General features: G+C 39.1%; 1 non-coding gene across 1 annotated transcript; it reads left to right on the top strand.

The window, feature by feature from the left end:
* The first annotated feature begins 10,522 nt into the window (after positions 1-10,522).
* On the top strand, positions 10,523-10,595 carry Trnav-cac. Its single transcript has one exon. It is a non-coding gene; the product is annotated as a tRNA-Val (tRNA).

Below are 10,595 nucleotides of genomic sequence, written 5' to 3'. Positions count from 1 at the left end.
TTAAATATTTTTGAAATTAGCATCAAAACTCAATAATCATCTAAGCGGAGTATAATAATTTTATTCGCGAAGTAAACTAGTTTTATGTGCATTTTAAAATCCTAACACTTCCGTGTGCGAGTTCCGCTTTAAGATTTAGTTTAGTGTCATTGGCGACAGCCCTTTATTCCAAACCCGCTGGATTTGTTAAACGTTTATTTCGTCGCTCATCTATATGGCTAACACCGGCGAATAGCCAGCCCACTTCCACCCACTTGGCTATATGCTGATGTGACATTTATGTGTGTAAGCCGACTCTTGACAATCAAAGGGGACAACAATTTCCGCAATGCCACCGCCAACAACGATGGGCAGGATGACACCAGGGACAGGGAGCGTGGGCGTGTAGAAAGAATGAAAAAAATTCCATTAAAATTTTTGCAAGTTTTTAATTCGTTTTTTTGTTTTTTTTTTTTTTAGGAAAAGGGGCCAAACGGCCAAAATGTTTGTGTGGTAAATGCAAAGGGGCTCGTTCGCCGTGTGTTCGGGATGCGTGTTCCCGTCAGCAGCGTGAAAATTCATTTTGTGGACAGGTTCGCAGAGAGTTGGGCAATTTTTCGTTAAATTTTTCCTATATATACAATTTTTTTTGCACAGAATTAGACTGTGTTATGGTCATGGCTGTGGCATGCGCACGGGCGTGACCACCGGAGGAGGAGGGGATTTTTAGGGGGTGCTTTCCAGGAGGGGTTAGCGCCCGGATCCTGTTCATGTGCACGGGGTGTAAAAATGGGCGTTAACTCAATAAATTAGAATTTTTTCCGTTGCACAAAATTGTTTGAGAATGCGATTTCTCGTTTTACACATTCCTCTCTCTATTTCTTGCTCTGGCGTTTGATTAAATATTTTTTCAATTTGATTTTAATGAATTTGCGCGCAGCTTCAAGTTTTAATTTCTGGCGAAAGGATTGAGGAAATTTCATATTTCAGTTTTAAATGTTTTCTATCAGAAATCTGCAACTGTTGTAATTCACAAGTAAAAACTGGTATTATTGGCATCATTTGGTCTAAATATTCTTATAAACTCAGCTTAAACTATAGTTTTGCTATTTAATTATTAGTTTAATTTATTATTCTGAACGTTTCACTTAATATACATAAATGGTGTTAAATGTTGAGGTTTCACAATATTGTTTGGTTTTTCTGCGAATCATTCGTTAGTTTACGTGATGAAAGTTTAGTAGTAAATGTTAAATAAAAAAAAAAAGACTTTTAACTCTGACCACGGCTTTTAACTGCATTTTCTCTAAATAGACACTTAATTTAATTTGTTTGGATGCTACATATTTTTGCACTCAAAGCCTGACGTTTTTATTTTTTGTTGCCAGTTGCAGATGAAGGGAATTTTTTGCGCCACCGCAGGAAAGTATGTAACAAATAAAAAATCATTTTTTTTAGCTTAATGCCCCAACCTGTCAATGTGTAGGTGGTGCGTGGCAGTGTGTGTTTGGCTGCATAAGCCAAATTCATCCGCCGTGTTGCCACTTGTCGTGGGCGGTTTTTTTACCACTTCGCTTGTTGCTTATCGCAGTCACTCGTCGGGATGTCTGATCATATTTGTTTGCGGTCTGAACTGCGGCGGCCGCTTAACAAAAAAGTGGTCAGCACACACACAACAACCGCAATTATAATGGGCGACAACCATGGCAACTTTGACGCTTATTGAAGTTCAACTTTTATCAAATTAAATTTGCCGGATTACAGGTATTTAGAGCTGAACAGTCTGTGGCCGGGACTCCAGGCAATACAAGTGGCATTAGCGGTTGTAATTAAATTTCAGCAATGTGCATGTATTCCGCCTTTTTTCGCGCCCGTTGTTTTTAACTGCGGCCTAATTGAATTTACCGTACATTTGAATAATAAAATAAGAACATAATAAAAGATTCCCGGGTTGTATGCATTCATTGTTTGAATCTCTGGCCATTACGAGGGGATCACCACGATGAGAACTCGACGCTTTTTTATGAATGTTCAGCTCGTTGGAGTGACTTTGACAGCTTTGGGCGCAAAAAGTTTATTCCTAATTTCCAAATTGAATAACTCGCGCTGATGCAAAATAAATTGTGTTAAATTTCAATGGAAATGGAGCCGAAAATAGCATAAATAAATAACATTCCATGTAAATGTTTATTCATTTCATTTGTTTCCCCATGATCGATAAAGTGCGCTCTTTCAAAAGCGTTTTTTACAATTGTTGGAGTATGGCTTAAACGAAGTGCTATGCAATAGAATATCTGTATATAACACTTCATTCTGGATGGCCAATCAGATATAAAATCACATAGTTGTTCAAGCAAGATATAATGCTAAAAAATAGTGGCTAAAAAGTAGTCTCTGCACAAGAAAAAGTCAATAAACCTGGGAGTCTTGACCTCTAAGTGCAGTGCACTAAGAAAGCAAGCTATTAGAAGGCGGAGGCAGGTGCAACTCAATTATGTTGAAGGCATAAATTATTCACTTAAGTGTCACAAATTACGTGAAAAATGCTGCCAAGGAGGGAGCCGTTGACTGCGTTTCACCTGCAAAACACTTCGACGCACACGGACGCAACTCAATTTGAGCATAAATTTCATTTGGTCCAAGTGAAAACAACAGCAGCAGATTCCGCAGGAGCTGCATCCTCGCCGTCTTTAATAACAAACACAATTTAAGTGCACATAAAGCGACTTGCAGGCAGCTGAAAGCACGGCTCCTCATCCTGCCCTCGTCTCCTGTGAACGAAGTGGGAAAGGTTGGGTTGCTGAGCAGTGGCAGGATATGCCCGGCGTTTTATGCACTCCAAGTAAAGTTATTGAGTAATCAGCTTTAAAATTTTTCGAGCCACTCCCATCGCATCTGCCGCTGGCCATTTGTTTGCTAGCCAAGTAGCATGGGGCCAACTCCTTCCTTGCCCCATAAAGTGCCCGAAATGTATGCCGGGGCACGTGGCAGCTGAAAATGATTGCGCGACATGCTTGGTTTATGCATTTTGGGCGCCGCAATTTATGTGGCGTTGGTGCTCCAGCTCCATGGCCTCAAGATCCTTGATTCTGCACTTAGCCAGTGGCAGAGTGACGTATCCTTGTTAATGGGTCCGCTCGCCCACTTGAAGCTGTTGCTAATCAGCAGGTGAACTAGTGGCCACTTAAACAAATAAGTAATTAAGTAAGAACCTGTTTCGAATAAATATATTTCATAGTGCTCGAGAGGGCAAAATGTTTATATTCTATCCCGCTTTGGGTCCTTGCTGAAATCAAAAATTGTTACGATACCAGAACGAAAGTCTATAGATTGGATTAGATTAATATCATTAAAGTAATATTTAAAATTAATTTATTTATTGTTTGCTCTCTATTGACGAGAATATACCCACCTATACCATTTTTCAGAAATTGTCTGAGCAAAGAACTATTATTTATTGGTGCTGGCTGACCAACAGCAACATAAATTAGACGCAGACAATGAGCAATGTAGTTTGCGCTTGTTTGCATGCTACATATTTTAATTTTCCACTCGTCCTTGGCTCCTTTTCCTGTGTGTCCTGTGTGCACATATTTTTTTGCATCCTATTCCAGCGTGGTATGTGTCTGCTTCCTTTTTGTGCAGTTCGTCGACTCATTAAGCCCAGTAATGACACTTTAACGCTGGGAGCACGTTCTAAGCTTCCCAGCTATAATTCATGCCACTAAATGATTTGTGGCACCCTCTAAAAAGGCCAGGGATTCGGAGGCTGAGTGTTTGCCAATATGGGCAGACGTCGAAGTTCGGCCTCCGCCGTTGAAGTGTGAACATAATTTGTCGGCAAATTTCAGGTGAACCTTTGGGGAAAGAAAATCACGCAGACAATGCTGAGTTATTGATTGTTTCTCTTTAAGTTGAACAAGTAGTCTAGATCCTGTGGAGAAATGCATTCAATTAGCACACAATAACATTTCATATTTTGATATTTTTATTTCATTCATTACTTTTTGGCTACATGTTTTGTAATTTAAAATTCGATGTTATTTCTATGAAACCTGAAGAGATAACATTCAATCTTCACATCAGAAATAATATTGAATACTTATACAAATTCCAAATAATGAAATTTCATTTGGTTAAAAATTAAATTTTTGTACTGTAATTAAACACGTATTCGATATGAAAAATGTATTTACTCAGCAGATGTGCGCTTATTTAAGAAGAAACTAATGAATTTTCGCACTGGCTTGTATTAGGTTAAAATTGTTAGATTCTAAAAATATGAAAAATAATCTTAATAATGATAAATATTGAATTTCACAAAAAATGTAAAAATGCGAGCATAACGCTGTACACGAAGATGTTGCCAAAAAAACAAGGATCAGGATTTTCAAGACCTTTAAAAATCCCGAGTAAAGAGTCCCACGGATGATATTGCAAATATTTAAATGTTTACATGCATATATACACGATGTGGTCAGCAAGACAGAAAGCGGCCACATCCAAAAAACCGCAGCGAACTAATAATAACCAGCAAAGCCACATGGCCAGAAAAAAAAAATGCGACGGAACCGGAAGTTAAGCCAGAGCGAGATGGCCAGAGATGTGTGCTAAGTGCGCCCAAAAGTGGACAAAGTGGGCGGTGTTGGTGGGAGGGGTTGTTGGCAACACGACACAGCAAACATAATTGCAGCCGCGAAATTTACAAATAGCTTTTAGTGTCGCCGCAAAATAGAGAGCATTCACACACACACACACAAACATTCTGAGAGCTAACACTTCATCAGGCACTTAAAGAAAATGCTAGTCTGTAACTAAATTTAGATGGACTATTTTTATAAGCAAGATTAAATTATATCTAAAAAATAATTAGTATAGAAGCCAATTAAAGTAAAAAGATGGTTGGTAAGGCTTACAGAAATATTTTATGGTTTTATATTAAAATTAAAAATATTAGTTTAAATTGCACGTCCATTATGCAAGTTACTAGGGAGTTGCATTGAATTTTTCCAATGTATAAGTGTTTTAAATAGCATAAAATGTATATTATTATTATACATTATTATACATTATTATATTATTATTATTCATAGAAAGTATTTAATGCTTAATCTCAGTTCCTGCTAATTTAGATTCGTGATCAATACGCATTTCTCTCAGTGTACACACATGCAACTAATGCACTCAATGCATATCAGCAGCGGGACATTGCCGGGTGGCAATATCGCTAAACAAATGCACCGCGATGGAGGCGAAAGGATAAGGAAGCGGGGCCTCCGGCGAGTCCAGCTGGAGTACAGCAATGGCAATAACTTCGCCACTTTGGACACTCGGGAGAGCACGTCCAATTTGTCATGAGCCAGCGGGATAGAGTCCGGCGGAAAAAAAATGGTTAATGTAAAATGCGGGAGCTGCGAGCACGAGCCAGGACTCCGTCCATTTCCATGTCCGTGTCCATGTCCTTGGCCACTAATTAATGCGGCTTGTTTGGCTCGCTGGCCGTGGCTGTTTTGGCAACTTGCAGCCAGCACTTGTAACTGTCGGGAGAACCGACATTACCAGCCGAAAACCCAGCTCCAAAACCCAGAGTACCTACCCAGCATCCCCGCCAGAGCCCTACTAACCCAAAACCCTGCTTAACATTTGGCGTTGCCGGCTTCTGTCGAAATTTCGCTGCATGGCCGTTGGGGTGAAAATTAATTTTTGCATTGCCGCAGTGAGCTTTTCGGCCGATCTCAGTGCCGGCCGCTCGACTTTTTCGCTTTTGTTTAGTTTCGGCCCGGTTGCCGCCCATCGTGCGTATGCGTAATGACATATTTGGGGTTGTTCAAGAGTGGGCTTTTGGGATTGGTACAAGAGTTTTATGGCCGTACCCAGCATGTTCATGTTGCAACAGCATTCAACATGTCAGAGAGTCAGTGAAAAGTGAAGCTAGATGGGAGTTGAGAAGGCCGTGATAAAGGAGTCGTTTTGGTCGCACTCAAGTGGATTCATTTTTGAGTTTAAGCTGGCTGCTCAGCTACCGATTGTAGTTGGCTTTAATTTTTGTTTAGGGAAAAGGGAAACGTAAGTTATTATAGTGTCATATATCAAAATCATAGTTATATAGACTCAATAATTTTATTAGTCATTTTTTTATTTTAATAAAGGTTTATTATAAAGGCTTATAATAAGGAATTTATTGTTTTTTATTAATTATTATTCTTGATTAACCACTTTCTAGTTCAATATTCTAATAAAAACAATGTGTATGTTCTATTGGAACTCTATAGCTTTTTTTAAGTAATCGCATTTTCAAATAAAACCCATATTTCTGCTAACCAAAAACTTGTATCAAATGCCAGAAACCATTTAAATGCTAAATTTAAATTCGAATAATCCAAAAATCAACCAGGCAGTCAGCAACATTTTTGCCACGCCAAAAACTTTTCTCATTACGAAATCGTTGCAACAAAAAGTAAACAACACAGAAAATGCCACCCCTCTCCCAAAATGCAACAAGCAAACATTTTTTCGAACAAAAGTAAAACAATGCCCAATAGTTTGTCTACCCCATTCATTTGTACTTTGGCCAACTTTGACAAACAATAAAAGTGCAAGCCAAATATTTGCCGTATGATAAAAGTTAAGGCGTCCGTCGAAAGGGAATATCTGACGAATATCTTGTATCAAATTGGCTAAATTATAAATCGTTTTCCCTTCCTTTGCAGCCACTTTCGGCGGAGAGAAAAAGAAAGTTGTGCCGACAGCAATTTCCGGTGCTCAGTTGACAGAAATGGAGGAAGACATATGCAAAATGCTGGCAACACCTGTCAGCAGGTGCAGCCATCTAGGATACTATTCTTGGTCCCAAGGACGAAGTGGGTGAACGGTTGGCTGTAACTTTACTTCAGTGGCAACTTTTTGCTAATTATCAGCTGGCAAGTGTTGCACGTATCTGTGTTTTGTTGCGGACACAAATTGGTTGAAATATTTGCATTTCCGTTACGTAATTAATAGTTGAACTCCGCTACGGCAACTTTATCGCCCGACATCACATCTGCTGCGATGTGCGTGCGCAAATTGTGAAAGTTTTCGGGTTTTGTCTTCAATCTGCTAGAAACGAGCTGGGAAATTAATTAAAGACGACTCTATCTCTACTCTACAAGCTGAAATTAACTTCGCTAATAATTCTTTAAACTTGCATGTGACTCCTAAAGAATGCTAAAACAATGCCTGCTCAGGAGTAACACAGGAATTTGACTCTTCTCTGGAACATAGTTCACTCCAGTGGATTAAAGGGCAAACAAGGGAAGTTTGTTGGTAGCCCACATGTCTGCAGTTGCAATGTGTTAATGCAACATATAAAACCAACAAACTGCCATGATTTCGATTATCTAGTAAACACATTAAATGGCGTAGCAGACAATGGCAGCAGGACACGAAGGACGAGGCCAAGACCCAAGACCGAAATAGAACCATCTCGGGGCAAAATAAAAGCAAAATAAACACTGAAAGTGACTTCAAAGGGCGCAGACTGCCAGATACTTCTTGTTTTGACTTTTAAGTAACATTTTAAATAAGTTGCCAAATATTTAAACACGAGTTATATATAGGCGCATACTGTACTTGCTTCGAAGAAAGTTATTAAAGCCCAACTCATGTAGAAAGGACTAAAGTACTAAGATCGAATATATCTGACCAGTTTCAATATACCTTCCTCCGCCACGAGAAGCGGGTATGAAAAAGAAAAGGCAAAGTGCCGCACAAAATCGCGTGCCCCAAAAAATATTTATTGGCCTCGAGCGCAGCCTTGGCAGCATTGGAATAGAAATCGCTGTGCCCCAGCTGCGCAGATATGGCCACGGCTTTGGCCCTGACTGGTGCTGCTGCTGCTCCTGCTGGCGCTCCTGGAGAAAAGCCGAAGGAAATGGCGGAAATACAAAGTTGAGGTATCAGACCAGGAAGTGCATATCGCGTCAGGGAAATGCGCGAACAACGGCAGGAGCCAGGACAGCTAGAAATCGTAAATAAAATGCAATACATTTGCAGGAGTGCAAACAAACCGAAGCCGAATCACTGACAGCCGCCACAGTGAAAATCGGCTAAAATACATGGCGAATTAGCCAGCAATGAAAAATAGTGTTAAAATCCGATGATAAGTGATGATTTCATTTATAAAGAGATCTATAAGTAAATCTTAATTTTTTAGTTAGTGGTAAAATGTGAAATGGATTTGGTACAAGCCAAATTAATAACAAGCCAAGTTAACATGCCAACCACTTTGGACTGGGTTTAGACCAATTCCCCTCGCGTTATTCCTTAGTGAATTGTCGCTGTAGTCATGTATAAAATACGCATCGCGACTGGCAAATAAAATTGCCGGGGAAAATCAAATGTCAGCCGACATTTGCCGTGTGGACAACCACCGCATGTGGGTTGGCCTGATATGCCATACCACAAACTGAAACAGAGTCGGCGAGATTGGGTTTGGGTCGGGGTGCAACTTTATTTTCGGCTCTTGGGAAATTGGAAAATTGCAAATCACGTAGTGCAAAGAAATAGAAACTCGCGTTTTGTCCCCCTTGCCTTTATTCGGAAGAATAAATCTGGGAGCCAAATAAAAAATGCATTTTTATTGCCCACGGCCTTTGTATGGCATTGAAAAGTTCCGATTTGCAAACTTAACACGGCAATGTTTACCACATCCGCTGATCCCAGCCCTTTGCTCATTTGGTAAGCAATAAAAAACTTGTTGCCAAGTAGAAAGTGTGTTTACCTTTTATCCTTTACCAGCTACCGCCCACGCAAGAGAACCTTTTTCATAGCCTCCACACTTTGTTTCCCCACAAGTCAGTCACTTTCCCTGCGCGGCGTGGGCAAAAATTTAAATTTTCCAAGTCAAAATACTTTTGACACGGCCGCAACAAGCCAGGTTGGCTCGCATTATTGCACGCCTTGCATGTGCCAACATTGGGCGTCCAAAAGTATGCACTGTTTGTTTAGGCGCCGTGGTAAACATCCTTCCCACCTTCGAGATACCCTTTCCTAGGGTAAGAGCACACCTGTTTCTCCTTAAGCTTATACTTTCTGGCTTCACTTTGGCCCGAGGCTTAGATTGGCATTTAGATGCTTCCTATCAATATATACATCTATCAAATTCATTCTGGTTTGAATAAAACTTCATTTTAGTACAAAAGATGAAAGTGGTAACATTAGCGGTTGCCAATAGATTTCCATTAGCACAATGTGTTGACAATAAATATTTTAGAGAGTAAATTTCAAATTCGTTCTCCATTTGTACAACTTCATGTTTCTTCGATGTTCTTTATTGCTTTGAATAAAGTTTAGGACTATAAAAAACTAGGTTTGGTACGGGGTCTTTTGTGGGCGGGTCAAAGGTTGCCCGCCGGACTTAGTTACTCAACCAAGAACAAGCAATAAGGGGCATTTTTGGGCAGGAGTAAAAAACTATCATAATACGTTGGCCATTCCATTTATAACCTTTTTAATTAAATTCGAATTCCTGAAATCAGTGAATATAAAATAAATGTGCTCTTTTTCAGCTCAGTAAACTCAGCACAAATTTTCAGTTTGATTCTAATAATGAACACAATTGGAATTTTTGCCATTTTACACACTATATTGGCAATCAAATTAATTAATGTGTGAATGGAAAAGTCACCAAAGCGTTTTGCACTATTTTATTAAATTAGCACCAGCAAATAAACCAGCGAAATTGTGTCAGATTAGCTCTGGCTTTTGCAAAATGAAAACTGACACTTTGTCCGGCTTAATTCGTATTAGTGCATTTAACATTTAGAATCAAATTAGTGGCGAATTATTTGATTCACTTTTGTTTGTTAAGTTTGACATATACCACCCTTTGCTTTCCGAAAATCATATAAAAATCATTTACAAAAATGGAGCCAAACAATATAAACGAATTATGACAGATAGTTAATACAATTTAATGTTAGTGTCAACCGCAGACGAATCCTAAACAAATTATTCATTTATTAAGCAGTTAAGCTTACAATTAAAGACATCAATAAATTTTCTATTATGATTTATATGCCTTCAGTTTCAAATTTTAGTTTGCATTAAATTTTATTTTCACATCTGTATTTACCGGCTTCGTAGGCGATCCATGTCTTATGCTGAATGAAAGGGTGATAAGTAGGAAGGTAAATTATCCAACGATTGCCAAAGTAAACTCCTTAATACATATCTCACTTCGTGATATACCAGTACATACATATTAGCACGATTTTCCCAGTATTTAGAACCAAAGCAATATTCCGGCAGAACTACGCCCACTTTCTTCAAGACTTTTAAACGCCTCGCAAAGTAATTATACGCTTTCTAAATACTGGAACTATTTCGAGATTTTCATAGTTAAGCTCGTTAGATCTAACAAAAGACATTACAATAATTATAATGTATTAGATCCAACCATAAGTATTTCCGTTTATCTATTAATCCCATTTAAGAGTTATACATATGTACTTTTAAAAAAATTTGGCACACCGGAGCTGCAACTTTGGACGCAGGTTTTTCAACTGTTTCCGTAGTGTAGCGGTTATCACGTGTGCTTCACACGCACAAGGTCCCCGGTTCGAACCCGGGCGGGAACA

The sequence above is a fragment of the Drosophila sechellia genome, chromosome 3R, assembly GCF_004382195.2.
Source record: "Drosophila sechellia strain sech25 chromosome 3R, ASM438219v1, whole genome shotgun sequence".
Lineage (NCBI taxonomy): Eukaryota > Metazoa > Arthropoda > Insecta > Diptera > Drosophilidae > Drosophila > Drosophila sechellia.
This window is presented reverse-complemented; position numbering and strand designations above follow the sequence as displayed.